The sequence below is a fragment of the Lepidochelys kempii genome, chromosome 2, assembly GCF_965140265.1.
Source record: "Lepidochelys kempii isolate rLepKem1 chromosome 2, rLepKem1.hap2, whole genome shotgun sequence".
NCBI classification, from domain to species: Eukaryota; Metazoa; Chordata; order Testudines; family Cheloniidae; genus Lepidochelys; species Lepidochelys kempii.
This window is the reverse complement of record NC_133257.1, coordinates 242,021,512-242,036,877: the sequence shown is the minus strand read 5'-3', so window position 1 is coordinate 242,036,877 and position 15,366 is coordinate 242,021,512. Positions and strand designations below refer to the sequence as shown.

The window sequence follows — 15,366 nt, the reverse complement described above, 5'->3', positions numbered from 1 at the left end:
TTAGTTCCTAACTCCTTGACGTGATATGATTTTGATCAGGGGGAGTATGCTGGAAACAAGTATCTAGTACCTAAGCAGATGAAAAAGTTCTTTTGGCTTAGACAAAACAGAACCTGCCAGTGTGTTTAAAATTTAAAGCCTAGGTTAGGGGACCTCAGCTGTGGGACACCAACAGCCTTACCAACAATTTACCTGCCAAGCATCCACCTACTTTGCATATGAGTTTGCATAGTGTTTAAATCACAAAGTAAATCCACACAACTGTTTCAACCATTATCTTTATAGCCGAATACCACTTACACTATGTGTTCCCCAGCAATAAAAAATTACACCTGATTAGCTGTATCTTCACATAGCAGTTGCAAGGGGAAAGGGTGACCATGGGCTGCATTTAAGACGAGATTCTGTTGTTTTTATTAATGTATGTAGTTCTGCTGAATTTCCTTAGTCACAAAGGCATCCCAGACAACAACTATTGAGTAATAAACAGCAAAGATATAGTGAAATTGAGACAAATTATCTTCCATGGTTTGGTTTTTTTTTTTTGTAAATCATCATTGTGGCAGATTATAGGAAATGTTAGTGCTTATTTTAGCAAAATACACCTACAGCTATTTCCTGGAGACCACTTTTGCAGTTCACAATTTTTTAATTTATTTGCTTAGAAAGCTCAACTCTAGCATAGCATCTGTTCTGGTGTTTCTAATGAGTTCCTGGTTTGACATCTGGATTATTGAGGCATGGGAAGTAATAGAAAACATTCTGAAAGTCAATTTCTGTAATCAGTCCATACTCAAAAAACACTTTTGCATATAATGGCAACTTTGAATTTGAATCCATTGCCAGATTTAATGCATAATTGAATCCAGGGTTCTCCTGCTTTACTAGTTTGCTCAAACTACTCATGAATTCGTTATACCCCAAATTTGACTAACTCAAAGTACTCATCACTAATTATACCCCCAAAATTGGCCCAAATCATTAAAGTTCTGACAGTGAAACTCTCCTGGGTTTATAGTTTACTACTTTTACAGTAGAACTTCAGCGTTATGAACACCTCGGGAATGGAGGTGGTTCGTAACTCTGAAATGTTTGTGACTATGAACAAAACGTCATGATAGTTCTTTCAAAAGTTTACAATTGAACATTGATTTAATACAGCTTTGAAACTTTACTATGCAGAACAAAAATGCTGTTTTCCCTTTATTTTTTTAGTAGTTCATGTTTAACACAGTACTATACTGTATTTGCTCTTTGGGGGGAAAGGGGGTTTCTGCTGCTGACTGATTGTGTACTTCCGGTTCCAAATGAGGTGTGTGGTTGACTGGTCAATTCGTAACTCTGGTGGTCGGAACTTTGAGGTTCTACTGTAAATTGAAAACAATCTACAACTTTATTACAATGAAATGAAACAAAATAATCTAAAAGGATAATCTAGGGCAAGTAATTTTGGAGGGAATTTTGAGGTGGTGCAAAGAAGTAAATGTGGAGGATTAAATAAAAAACACATGGGCTCTTAAAAAGCAGAAAGTGAAAGCAGTCTCAATTTGGAGGACTGGTGGTTGGGCACATTATGAAAACAGCTAATTAAAGGTAAAGCTAGTGGTGAGATATATAGACCTAAATATTAGTGTGCTTGAGATCATAATTAGAACTGGACAAATATTTTTCAAGGCACCATAACTATTCACAATTCAGGTGAAATTTGACACATACTTTTGGATGAAAAAAAATGGATTTTTTTTCCCTGAAAAAGTCAAGATAGTTCATTTTGACCATTTCATAATGAAACATTTTGAATTTTCATTTTGAAACAATGTTTAATTTAAAATTTAACTATATTTATTTAAAAAGTTGAAGAACATCCAAAAACTAAACAAATGAACAAACTTGTTACTTTTTATTTTTTTCATTTCATGTGTTTTTAGATCTGAAATAAATTTTTATGTATTTTTTTTTCCATTTCATCAAGGGGAAAACATCAATTTCATTTAAAATGAGCTTTCACAACCACCCTCACTACCCGGTTCAGCCTCCAAATTAAAATATCTGTTATTTGGTCAGTTCTAATCATAAGACATTCTGTCAAGAGGATAAAATTCTTAACTAAAGAGAGGGATCTAGACGCTAAAGATATTTGATACAATTTATTTGAGTATACTTATTTTCATGTATGGAATAATCCTATAAAAGTCTGTAAAGGAAACAGTGGCCATGATTCTGAAAACATTGAGGTACATATTTAATTTGCACCTCTGAGTAATCCCATTGACATGAATTCAATTACTCATTAGTAATGGGAACTCTTTTCGTATTCATTGACACTGAGCCTGTAAACATGCACATACTCAATTTTTTTGCAGGATTGGGGCTAATGAATGTAAGAAATTAAGCAGGGCCAATGAGTTGCAGGATGATGGACTTAATTTTTCTACAGCAGACATCTTCCAACTTGATGTGGCATATGTTTCTGTGTAGAAAAGGGTTAGCAAGTTGTGTTTTGCATCTGTGTATGTGAAGAGCATATTTTTATTAAAGAAATTACTGAATGGAGAAAAATATATGTAGTTTTCAATAAGTGCTGTTCTGTATTTATGCAAATATTAAAAGTGATCCTGTAAGTATAGTAGGTAATCAAAGAAAGATGATGTTTCTCACAGAGATTATAGTTTTATTTAGGAAAAAAGAGATGGATTTTTTACTTTGTTTTTTCAACATTTCGTTCAAAATTATACACAAATGAATGTAAATAAGCAGGCCTCACTACCAACGTGCTTAGAAGTATAAAAATGTGTAGAATTAAGATGCTCAGAGGGCAGTGTGCATCTAATTAAGGTAATGTAAAGAAATGTGTGAATTCAGATTAGGTACTTCTGTTGAAAGAATTACTGACTCAATTCATAAAGTGTTTTTGTATATTTCATAGAGGGTTTATTTCTTAAGTGGTGTTTCCATTATTCACTGAAGACCCTTTAGGTCTGACCTCATCCCAGTTAAAATTTAAAAGAGAATCTACCTAGTAACTAAAAAACTAGCACTGCAATTGTGGACAAATACTGAATGTACATATACATACTGAACCTTCAGCTAGTGCAGAATGAGGTTTACTTTTTTATTACACATGTGCTCCATAATCTGTACTGACATCCAGCTCATTTCCGAATTCAGTTCATATTGTTAGTTTTACTCTATAAATTCCTGTGTGGCTTAGCTCCTGGCTTCCGTAGCAAACTGTGTGTTTGTGTCCCAACTAGGCAGTTGAAGTCAGCTGAAGTACTAACAACATCCAGTGTGAAAGCTAGAGACAGAGCATTCTCACTGAGCAGCACTCGTGGCCACTATTCCTGTTGGCTGAAACAGTGACAACCGCCCTCCGGTACTCCTTCTGGAGGATATTAGCCTGTGGGCCCACAGATGTCCAGATCCCATAGTCCCTCCTAAATCCATCACCACTGTCTACTTTTGTTTGTCTTTTCATGGCTAGAATAGCAAGTTACACCTCTTGCCTTATCTCCACATATTAGAGTAGGTGTGGGGCACAGAAATCCCTCCCAACCACACAGCTCCAATTGTGATTGATGGTGTGGAGAGTCAGGCATGGGCCCCGCTACCCCTTGGTGAATTCCACCCAAGGAGAGGCTGTGCTTAGTCTAAACTGTAATTCTGGTCTTCAAAGGCCTCCTCAAAATGTAAATGTATTAAATCTGATTCCTCCTGCCTCTTATGAGTGCTTCCTGTCTGTTTCTGTCTGTCTGAGGCAGAGCATTATATGTAGCAGGGAGGGACCCTGGACTGTTCCATCCCAGGACAAATTTAAAAATCCATTGACAGACCCAGAAAATCATGACTACTGGCAAGTCCTGTACACTTCAGTCTGAATATTTTAAAAAAACGTATTCTCTTCATAATAACGCAAACCACAAAATTTACCTTTATTAAACAATGAAAACGGTCAGCAACAGCAAAGGCACTTTCTCCTGTAGGTATACACAATGTGTTCCTCAGAGAGGCAACATTTTTAAAGAGCCATACTACAGAGATGGTGGCAGGTGGGTTATAATCTCCTCAATGACTACCCCACAGGTAGGCAAGTCTACTTTATTGACAAGGACTAGGTAATTGAATAGAAGGCATATTTTTACAGTTTGTGTTTGTCTACAGTGTTTACTTGAACCGCAGTCCCAGATATCAGTTGGTGGTTATTATATCGAACATTGTTTTTCAATCTTTTTAATACCTGAGACTTGCTTTCTGCCTTCTAAACTGTGTCAGTGAGATCTGAGGGACAAAGCGCCGGTCCACGGACCAGATGTTGGGAAACACTGGTATAGAATACCTACTTATACTTCTGTTATAGATAGTGTTTCTCTTCTTGTGTCAGCAGGACAGGGGCAAGGGAGAGAGTAGCTCCCTGGTATGTTAGCTTAATGTAATAATTTCTGACATGTATTTAGGTGCATAGGTGAAGAAATACATTCATAAGGGTTGTTATAAGCGTTTTGTTGGACCAAGTTTTCAAATCAGCCTGAAAATACATCTTAACAGTCTTTGATTTGACATGTTATTCTTCTGTTGTGGGAAGGGAGAACTGCAGCTCAGTCTTCATCCTTCTGGAACATCACTGTTCAGATCCTCCAGAGAGACTGCTGGGATCCTACAGCAAAGGAAGGAAAATAAGTACCTATTATTTCTAATGTGGAAAAAAAAAAAGTAAAGAAAAATACAGACACACTTATAAAACACTTACAAAATTAGGGATACATTCTTCGTTTTCTCTTTGCAGTTCACTTTTAAGTTTTAAAAGTTATGACTTTCTTTTCTCCAAAAAATGCCTTCACTCACTACTAGTGTCAGTCAGAAGTGAGCATGCTCGCATGTAATGTGTAGAATGGAACGACGCTTGCCAATTTGCAATATTTTGGGTTGAGTAAACGTGAAGCTCAAGGGGTATGAAACCATGAAAACAATGGCTACTGAAATAATCTGGTTGGTTAAAACCTGTGTGAGCCAAAACTAGCAAGTTTCCCACAGTTCTAATTGTACAATATATTATTAGAAAGAAAAATCCCCTTTGATTTTCAATACATTCTCGTGCTAGACTTGTGACTTTGATGTCACAAGGGATTAATGATCTCCATACCAGTATTAACCAGGCAAATGAATGTACATTTTTTAAAAGATTTGCTAGGATTTTATTATGTTTCTAGGATAAATCCAATTAATAGGACTCATTAGTTTCCAAGACATAGCTAATTTACTCTGAATATACCCATTCTTTGAATGACTATCTCCACGTATATCATCTATTTTGGTCATTAGTTTACGCTCAGTCTGCACTCCCTTGCTGCGTTAGCATGAGCATGAAGTACAAAGTGAATTTTCTTGGCGCAGGTATACTATCACACATCATAGTATATATGGAAAACATTTGCTTTCCATGGAAAGCATCCATGTAATTCAAGGTAGGGGAGTCATATTGCATCGTTAAAATATCTAGGTGGTAATTGGTATGTAAAATAGATCTCCTGTCACTTCAGAAACAGGAAGCCCAGGTGCCATTGGAGTTCCTATGTGCTGCCACTTTGACGGGCACTTCTAAAACATTGGGAGAAATATAGAGCATCTTTTAACTCTGTTGATTCCATTGTGATTGAGCTCACAGATTTTTGAGATAATTGATGGTATTGTCTTAGTTGAGTCTGTTAGTGCAAATAATTATTAATCAATATGCACTCAGCTCTTACTTTAGAAGATAATTTTAACACATGATTTATTCTGAACATTTCAATTGAGCTACCTTTACAAGGAGAAAATCAATTGGCTAGTGGGCTAAAGCACTTTAATTATCTGAAGAGCTGTGTTCTTTTTCTAGGCATTTTTTGCCATGGTAACTTATTGTGTCCCATAGTGAATAAAACCCTTTACTCCTTACTGACGACAGGAAGTTTTTCATTGCTATATTAGAGAAGTAAAATTAATGCTTTTTCTATTGATTAGTTTTGTTTTAAAGATGTTTGGTTTAAGACCCTAAGAAAGCTATCTTAAGCACTGACTTTGGAAACTAATTAATATTATAAAAAAGGAGAAAAAATAGCACTTCTTCCAAACATAAAGACACCTAGTTTTTTGATGAATATGCCCATAGACTTGTAATTTTTTCCTAACCATTTGCTCATGTATCGCAAGTGCAGCAGTGGACAATTGCAGTTAATGTGAAGGGACACTCTCGTGCCAGAACTGAGACTTAGGTGGGAAGCATTATAGTACAGAGGTGAAATCACTTGCAATGTGTGTTAAAGTTGTTTGTATTTTGTATCTTTTAAGCAATACTTTGGCAGTTTCCATGAACATATTAGTAATACCTCATTTTCATGGGATTTCCACTGGCATTAAGGTACAAGGTTATGGAACCATCTACCACCATACACAATTATTTGAGTGAAAGGGGTACTGATGCAACTGTTTGTCTGTGTTATTATTTTAACTTTAGCGTCACATACACTACTGTCAGCTATACAAAGGTACCTCCAACAATGACATTTAAAGATCATTTCCCTGCTTTATCATCCAGAATCCAATGCACTGGCACTTGAATAACACTTAGTTTACAAACAGTCCCATTGAATTCATGGAGTAAGATACTATTCAATGAGAGTAAGGGTATCAGAATCTGACCTTCATCAGTAATAACACAATACATTATTAAAGTGGATACATTTTAAATATCTAGTTTAGTTTTCATTTCTAATGCTGCTCTATTTTTTTGCATTTCTCTCAACTTGATCAATGAATGCAAACTATAAGTTTCCAGTTTTGTATCCACTCAGTTTCTACTCTGTTTCAGGTTTAGGTTCTTATGCATTACCACAGTTCTGCAGTGGGTGAGTTGCAGAACTTGCAAGTTTATATTTTTTTTTGTTACACACACACACTCACACTCTAAATTTTAGGAAACAATTGTCCTGACAGTGTTCCTTTAAGAAAATAACGTCAGCGGTTATGCCATTTTACATCATACTTGCAGGATCTGACTTAGACTAGGAGAGCTTTTGTTGTAAGGAACAAATATATGTATAATCTTAGTTCCTACAGCTGACTGGAAGAAGAGACTTGAAAGACATGAGAGAGGATTTCCTGGAAGGGTGTGTTATGGCTGCATATGTTTTCCTGCCAAATGCAGATGTTATCTCTGACCAATGATCATGCTTAATATTTTTGGGATAAGATAGAATTAAGCAAGCATCTGAATATTGAGCCTGGTCCCACTGAAATCATTTTGAGTTTTATCAGTGACTTCAGTTGGGATCAAGATTTCTGCAGGAGCTCTTTGGAAGTGTGGATTAGTCTTTAGATATGTTTACTTTCTTATCCAGATCTGTGATTTTCACTGCATAGAATTTTGCCCTTCTCTTAATCTACTGCTTTCCTGATGATATATATGTAACTAAAATTATTTTGTTAAATTCTGGCCACATTGAAATCAATGGAATTTTGCTGATGAGTTCAGTCGGACCAGAATTTCACGCACTATACGGTTAAGTGACTATCACAGGTTATGTTATTCCCTCCAATGATGTGAGTGGAGTTTGCAAAAAAATGTAGCAACTTCGTTTTATAGAATAAAATAATTGCTGAGTTGAGCTGTCTGAAGTGGCTCCAGAGTGTGAGTACCAATCTCATGGCAGACTGTTAAGAAGCAGGGCTCAAACCCTAAATTGGTTTTGAGTTCTATACTTAGATTTCACCAACCAAGTATCAAGTGTGACTCCTCAGACACTATAACAGCCTTAACATGGAGTCACAGACAGTCCCCTTGGGTACTCTGATCTATCTTGCAATCCAGGTCAACTTGCCTCTGTCATCAGTGGTCCCTTACACTGACAGTATTCTGGTTACTCCCAGTCCCAAAGAACCAGTCACTTACCCCAGGTCAGTCATACCCTAGATCTTACATCAAAGACAATGCTTGTAGCCAGTCCTATAATAAGCTATCTAAAGATATATTAACTAAGAGAAAGAAATAAGAGAGATATTTACATGGTTAAAGCAGGTAAACATATGCACACAAATGAGTTACAGTCTTAGGTTCCAAAAGATAATAGAAGCTTCCATAATAAGCAAGCACTATATGTCGGTGTATCTCAGGCCAAACACTGGGGACCTTTTGCTTATGCTTAGTAATCCTTGCCCCCGCCCTCCGAGTCCAAGCAGCATAGAGACCCGGTTTCTTCTCGTCGTGGATTTTTATTTTCTTTCTCCCAGAGTTCAAGCAGATGGGATAAGTTCATGTGCACATTCTCCTCTTCATGGGTGGTGGGGAGGGGAGCATTCAGCAAAGTCTTTTGTCCAGTGATGTTCCATAGTGTTTTGTCTGGTGTTTATGGGCCTTCTTTTGTTGGGCAGGAGAAAACACGTTCTGTGGTAAACTAGTAAATCACACATAGTAATGTTTCTCTCGACTCTTGGTTTACAGTTACAGAACAAACACTTAAAATATTACCTTATAACATGAGATACAGATATTATAAGAGATTTATGCATGCAGCAACTTACAAGCATTTCACAAAGTCTAAATATATTTTGGTAAATCTAATACCTCGTTTAACAATACTAACACACAGGTGAGCCAGACTGGTTTCAGCTATGTATTTGTTCACTGAGGCCTATGACCTTGACATGATCTGGCAGCATTTAAGCACATGGGGTTAAAATTTAGACCTGTTATAAGCAGGTGCAATATCAATGCAGCAGCACTCACAGCATATGTGTATTTGGCCCCGAGTAGTATTTGTGTGTAATGAGTGGGGTATGGAAGGAGTGTGTGTGTGTGAGAGAGAGAAAGAATATAGTGTTTGTATAACTCAAACCTCAGTAGTTCAGGAGCCAAATTATCGATCAACATTACCCAAAAGAACCATAGTAGTGTGAATTCATTGTTTCATTTTATTCATTTCATATTATTATTATATTATGTTATTCTCATGGCCAAATGACTGACCAAAAGTATTATTATTTTATCAGTTGCAATTGGTTAATAACATAGTAAAGAATCCCAACTGGTTAATAACTTAGATTGGTTAATAATTAAATCACACAGTGTTCTAATATCGTGTGCTGCTGAGAGTTGCAGGAGACACATTAAAGAGCCAATTGCTGCTCGCGAGCCTCAGTTTGAGAAACACTGGTATAACTAGTCATTACTTACTACTTTGCTGGTGTGACTGTGTCTTTTTTAGAAACAATTATCCCCATCTCAAGATAAAACTTCATAGTGCAAAAGACAAAAGGTTAGCTCTTCTATAGGTTTGTTTCATGTTGCTTCCAACTGAAATGATCTGTGCAGGAAGGTCCCATTTTTAAAAGACAACATTGCTTCTTTTAAGTGTTCTAACTTTAGAACAAAGGAGATTATGGAGTTCCAAGGGAACTTCCATGCAGTCTGAAAGCAGGTACCTCTGACAGTGTGGAAGAGCTTTCGAAGCACAAGAAAATCTGTTTGGTATGTGTGAAAGATCAAAAAGGTTAACTTCTGGGATTTTGCCTATCAAATTATTGTCTTCCTTCCAGTCTGTTGCCTTCTGGCTTCACAATGCAGTAGCATTGCAGCTTTCCAGATGAAAAACATCTGGCTTTCTATCTATTGTGTGCTTCAGAAAAGATAGCCCTGAAGAGTTAACAGGGTCACAAAATTCTTATCTTGTGTATTTTGTTGACATTATTTAGAGTTGATATCATCAGCAAAGCTAAAGGCTGAGCAGGTGTGTCTGTTTTTTACAATTTGGCCACCCAATATTAATCTTTTTTTCTTTTAACAGAAATTTTGTTGCTGTTGCAGTAAAATTCCATTCCTGGGTGGTGGTGAAGCCTGATTTAGATTAGGGACCAAAATGATATAGGGACTAGATCAAATTTAATATTTCCTCCAGCAATTGCTTTCTTGTAATTTATGAAAGTAGTGGCAGACTTGTAACTTCAAACACACTGTTACATAAGAAGAGATCATAGTTTGTTACCTCTTGATATTAAAATTGAAATATGAAGGTGAAGGAGCTAGACTAATGTATTTTATTAAGAAGAATTTGGAAACGTACTTTTATATATCAATGACACTTCTGCAAGGGAGGAGATTTGGTTTGTTTGGCTCCATGAAGAGATGACAATTGTGGAAGAGCTGAAAATTGTTTTATGCTTACAGTCATATGAAGAAGCTATGTATTAAAACCAGATCTTATAAAGAAATGATAAAGTTTATGTTTTTAGGTTATTCAGGGCAAACATAATTTTAATGCCTTTATTAATACTTGTCGTGGACATCAGTTTTCAGGTTTGAAGTCACATAAAACTGTCTTAATTTATGAGCTGTCATGTTTGTATTGGATAACTAGCTACAAGATAAATCTGTACTTAGTACAAATCTGATCTGTACTTAGTACAAATCTGTCTGAGTTGATGATCAGTATAATTTATATAGAAAGTGTAGTTTGGTTATGAGAAAAAAGTGAAGCTTTATGTGACAACTTTAGGTGTATGGATGCGTATTAATCTTGGATCATAGCATATATTCTCAGGAATATTTTCATATTTTGTATCTTCAGTATTTGAGGGGAATTTTATACGTTTTGGTTTGATTTACAGCAAAATTGGCTTGTTGTGATGAATATTGGCTTTTTCTAGTGCCTATAAGGCAATAGAAGCAACTTTTACTTAACACATGTGCATTATGAGACAGATTCTGCCCTTCTGAACAGATGTATAAACTGGAACATCCTGGCAGATCTCAGATCTCTGTGCAATAGCATGTACACTGCCCTTTGATTTTCATGTGTCTGACTGTACAGAATTGTGGGGAGCTGTTTCAAGATCCCCATTTCTAGGACACATGATCACTCTTATTAACTCCTATGCTGTAAATAGTCAGTTATGGATGGCTTCTCTAAATTTTATTTTGGGAGTGGAAGGACAGAAAGGTTGTGGCTGCTCTGTGACTTGTTTTTGCTTTCCAATTCAGAGAAGATTTCCTAGTTATTTACTAGATGTACCATAAACCAGCTTCATAACTGTGACTAGCATGATATGAATAATAAACAATGGTCAGCTGAAATGTCAGGATCCAAACAGCTTAGACAACATCTGTTTGATCAAGAAATGCAATACACAGCACACCCCTATTTTACAGAGCTCTACTTAACCAAAATTCTTGGTTAACCAAAGTTTTCTTATGTCCCCCAAGGTTGTACTGGATAAGGATACCAGTCAGCTTTGCTCAGCATAGACTCTTTAAAGCTGGCTTTTTGAAAGCCAGCTGGCATCTCTGTCACTGTACCCTGGGATTGGGGACATGGAATGCAGCCTGTTCAAAGGGAGAGAAGGCCAACGGGCTTTGGAAGGGCTAAATGTCTTTTCCTTTCGGAGACAATAAATGGGATTTCATCTGAAGGTTTTGATGTCCCTCAAGGCCATTGGATAAATTGGGAAGGGGCATGGAGACAGAGGGGCAGAAATATGTGTAATAGAACATGCATATATTGAGGAATGTCATGTGGATTAAAAAATACCATGTGAGTTTTGCTAAGGATACATCTCCTAAAATGGCTAATGGTTAGAATATACAGCCTTGGTTGTGGGAAGGTCTTGATCTTTGGAACTATTTTAAAGGTCAGTTTGCCATTTCAGAGGGTTGTGATCCTATTTGGGTCTGTCAGCTTTCGCAGTAGAAATGGGCCTGATCACATAATTCAGATTCAGATTTCAACCCTCCTTCCCATCCAAAATTTGATGTTCAAATTCAGCTTTTTGTTCAGCCTGTTATTATTGAGAGGCAGTAGCTACTGTATAGTTGGTAATCCAATTAGCTTCCATTTCAAAGAATGTACTATTCATTGGTGACTAGAAGTATAACCAGAATGCTGAAGGAAAAATTAAAGGTATCCATTTTATTGTTTTGAAAGGAAGGAAGATTGATCCTGGCAGTTACTCTCCCATTAATCTAACTTTGATCCCTAGAAAAGAAAAGGAAAAAAAGGGTGAGATGAAGAAGAAGAAGAAAAATTGTTAGCCATCTAGAGAGTACAGAATCATGAGTATGAGTTGGGGGAGGTATTTGCTGAAGTATGGTAGTGATTGGCATCCCATCTTATTTAACATGGTCCATAAAATGATGGGGTGATTGAGGACAGCAAATCAGACATGAGTTTGCAATGCAATAAGCTGACAAAAATGCTAATGCAAGTGAGCTTACATATAGAAATACATCATTTCGCAGAGCAGAAAGATAACAATGACTCTGTCAGTGATGCAATGGCAAATTGCATATTGCTCTCAGATGTGGATATAGGGTTATTTGAAAACAACTGACAAACTGGAAGGAGTTCTGAGAAAAGCAAAAAAAAAAAAAGATAAGGGCTGATTTAGGAAAGATGAAAAGAGCATGTATAGTCTGGCTAACTGATGACTAAGTGAGGATTTAACAATGTACAGATATTTGAAGGGTGTAAGTGTGGTGAGGAATTATTTAGTGGGATGAATAGGGAATAACTAGGAGTAACTGGCTGAAATTTAAAAAATAAAATATTAGCTGTATGTTAGACATCAAATATTAGGCTGTGGAATAACCTTTCATGGGGAAAGCTGAAAGCTCCTCCATCACTGTGGATTTCACCACCATCCTGCCTGTCATTCAGACCTGTAACCCGGGCATCATCGTCAACTTCTCTCTCTAGGTCATCACACGCAGGCTAGATTGTAGATTCTTTCTGCAGAACCTCTCTAAGATAAAGCCTTTCCTATCTATCCACACAGCAAAAATTCTCATCCAAGCATATCATCTTGTGATTTGTTTACTGCAACATGCATCTCTCTGGTCTCGACAAATGCAGTCTTGCCCCACTCTTATCCATTCGGAATGCTGCTGCTCAGCTCATTTGCCCAGCCCATCGCTTTGACCATGTCACCTACCACTTTGCTGCCCTCCACTAGCTCCCCCTTCTCTATCACATCGAGGCTTCTTATATTCACTTTCAAAGCCTAGTCAATCCCCTCCATACTCAAATCTCTCATTCACTATCAAGCTATCGATGCTTATCTCCAATTAGCCCATGATGCCAGCCTCTTCTGAAAAAACTCTGTGCTTTCTTCCATGATGTGATGCCTACAAAAAACTTTAAAACAGTTGGGCTGCTGGTGTGGTGAGATCCACTGCCTATCATGCTGAACGATATTGTCTCATTGTTTCCTTGTACTCCCACATCTGCCTGTATCTATCTATTGTCTCTTGTTTTATACTTAGAACCTGCCCCAAGGGACTTACAAGCTGTGTTTGTACAGCACCTACCACGATGGGGTCATGGTCTATGACAAGAGACCCTAAGCATTACAGTAATGCTACGAAAAATGCTGCTGATAATAACTGGTCATGATAAAACTCAACTAAAACAAAACACTAGATAATGTTCTGCAGGGAACAATCCTTCACTGAAAGAGTGATGAACTGGATACTCTACCAGGATACTCAAACCAGGAAGAATTAGTAGGGGAAGCAAAAGTGGATGGGAATCTGGGAGGCAGTGACCATGAGTTGGTTGAGTTCAGGATCCTGACACAGGGAAGAAAGGTAAGCAGCAGGATACGGACCCTGGACTTCAGGAAAGCAGATATCGACTCCCTCAGGGAACTGATGGGTAGGATCCCCTGGGGGACTAACATGAAGGCGAAAGGAGTCCAGGAGAGCTGGCTGTATTTCAAGGAATCCCTGTTGAGGTTACAGGGACAAAGCATCCTGATGTGTTAAAAGAATAGTAAATATGGCAGGCGACCAGCTTGGCTTAATGGTGAAATCCTAGCGGATCTTAAACATAAAAAAGAAGCTTACAAGAAGTGGAAGGTTGGACATATGACCAGGGAAGAGTATAAAAATATTGCTCAGGCATGTAGGAATGAAATCAGGAGGGCCAAATCGCACCTGGAGCTGCAGCTAGCAAGAGATGTCAAGAGTAACAAGAAGGGTTTCTTCAGGTATGTTGGCAACAAGAAGAAAGCCAAGGAAAGTGTGGGCCCCTTACTGAATGAGGGAGGCAACCTAGTGACAGAGGATGTGGAAAAAGCTAATGTACTCAATGCTTTTTTTGCCTCTGTCTTCACGAACAAGGTCAGCTCCCAGACTGTTGCGCTGGGCATCACAACATGGGGAATAGATGACCAACCCTCTGTGGAGAAAGAGGTGGTTAGGGACTATTTAGAAAAGCTGGACGTGCACAAGTCCATGGGGCCGGACGAGTTGCATCCGAGAGTGCTGAAGGAATTGGCGGCTGTGATTGCAGAGTCATTGGCCATTATCTTTGAAAACTCGTGGCGAACCGGGGAAGTCCCGGATGACTGGAAAAAGGCTAATGTAGTGCCAATCTTTAAAAAAGGGAAGAAGGAGGATCCTGGGAACTACAGGCCAATCAGCCTCACCTCAGTCCCCGGAAAAATCATGGAGCAGGTCCTCAAAGAATCAATCCTGAAGCATTTAAATGAGAGGAAAGTGATCGGGAACAGTCAGCATGGATTCACCAAGGGAAGGTCATGCCTGACTAATTTAATCGCCTTCTATGATGAGATTACTGGTTCTGTGGATGAAGGGAAAGCAGTGGATGTATTGTTTCTTGACTTTAGCAAAGCTTTTGACACGGTCTCCCACAGTATTCTTGTCAGCAAGTTAAAGAAGTATGGGGCTGGATGAATGCACTATAAGGTGGGTAGAAAGTTGGCTAGATTGTCGGGCTCAAAGGGTAGTGATCAATGGCTCCATGTCTAGTTGGCAGCCGGTGTCAAGTGGAGTGCCCCAGGGGTCGGTCCCGGGGCCGGTTTTGTTCAATATCTTCATAAATGATCTGGAGGATGGTGTGGATCGCACTCTCAGCAAATTTGCGGATGATACTAAACTGGGAGGAGTGGTAGATACGCTGGAGGGCAGGGATAGGATACAGAGGGACCTAGACAAATTGGAGGATTGGGCCAAAAGAAATCTGATGAGGTTCAATAAGGATAAGTGCAGGGTCCTGCACTTAGGACGGAAGAACCCAATGCATAGCTACAGACTAGGGACCGAATGGCTAGGCAGCAGTTCTGCAGAAAAGGACCTAGGGGTGACAGTGGACGAGAAGCTGGATATGAGTCAGCAGTGTGCCCTTGTTGCCAAGAAGGCCAATGGCATTTTGGGATGTATAAGTAGGGGCATAGCAAGCAGATCGAGGGACGTGATCGCCCCCTCTATTCGACATTGATGAGGCCTCATCTGGAGTACTGTGTCCAGTTTTGGGCCCCACACTACAAGAAGGATGTGGATAAATTGGAGAGAGTCCAGCAAAGGGCAACAAAAATGATTAG

At 38.3% G+C, this 15,366-nt stretch overlaps 1 protein-coding gene across 12 annotated transcripts in view; it reads left to right on the top strand.

The window, feature by feature from the left end:
- PARD3 (par-3 family cell polarity regulator) overlaps positions 1-15,366 on the top strand; it is a 650,009-nt gene that overhangs the window by 572,655 nt on the left and 61,988 nt on the right. The window lies entirely within an intron of this gene.